Below are 1,196 nucleotides of genomic sequence, written 5' to 3'. Positions count from 1 at the left end.
TTCCATTGATCTATATGCCTGTTCCTGTACCAATACCAAGCTGTTTTGATGATTGTAGCTTTATAGTAAAGTTTGAAGTCTGGTATTGTGATACCACCTGCTTTGTTTTTTTTTGCTGAGGATTGTTCTGGCTATTCTTGGATGTTTGTGTTTCCATATGAATTCCTGTGTTGTTTTTTCTAGGTCTGAGAAGAATGTTGTTGGTAATTTAATGGGTATGGCATTGAATTTGTAGATTGCCTTAGGTAAGATGGACATCTTCACAATGTTGATTCTTCCAATCCATGAGCATGGGATATTTTTCCACTTGTTCGTGTCAGCTTTGATTTCCTTGAGCAGTGTTTTGTAATTTTCATTGTAAAGGTCTTTCACATCTCTGGTTAGGAAGATGCCAAGGTATTTCATTTTTTTTGTGGCTATTGTGAATTGAACTGTGTTTTTTATTTGGGTTTCTGTTTGTTTATTATTGGTGTAGAGAAATGCGATTGTCTTTTGTACATTTATTTTGTATCCTGAGACTTTGCCGAAGGCTTTTATCAATGTAAGGAGGCCTTTGACAGATTCTCTTGGATTTTCAAGGTACACAATCATATCATCTGCATAGAGAGATAACTTGACTTCCTCTTTTCCTATTTCAATACCTCTGATTGCCTCCTCTTCTCTGATTGCTCTAGCCAGGACTTCCAATACTGTGTTGAACAGGAGGGGTGAGAGTGGGCATCCTTGTCTAGTTCCAGTTTTCAGGGGAATTGGTCCAATTTTTGTCCATTTAGGAGTATGCTGGCTGTGGGTTTCTTGTAGATGGCTTTTACTATTTTGAGGTATGTTCCCCGTATGCCTAGATGTTCAAGGGTTTTTATCAAGAAGGGGTGCTGGATTTTATCAAAAGCTTTTTCTGCATCTAATGATATGATCATGTGGTTTTTGTTTTGACATCTGTTGATGTATTTAATTACATTTATGGTTTTATGAATGTTGAACCAACCTTGCATCCCAGGAATGAAGCCTACTTGGTCATGGTGGATGATTTTTGAGATGTATTGCTGAATCCGGTTTGCTAGGATCTTGTTGAGAATTTTAGCATCTATGTTCATCAAAGATATTGGCCTGTAGTTCTCTTTCTTTGTTGGATCTTTACCTGTCTTGGGTATCAATGTGATGTTGGCTTCGTAAAATGATTTGGGGAGAGTTCCATC

Source organism: Carlito syrichta, unplaced genomic scaffold (assembly GCF_000164805.1).
Source record: "Carlito syrichta isolate Samal-C Ts95f unplaced genomic scaffold, Tarsius_syrichta-2.0.1 Scaffold311830, whole genome shotgun sequence".
Taxonomy (NCBI): domain Eukaryota; kingdom Metazoa; phylum Chordata; class Mammalia; order Primates; family Tarsiidae; genus Carlito; species Carlito syrichta.
This window is presented reverse-complemented; position numbering follows the sequence as displayed.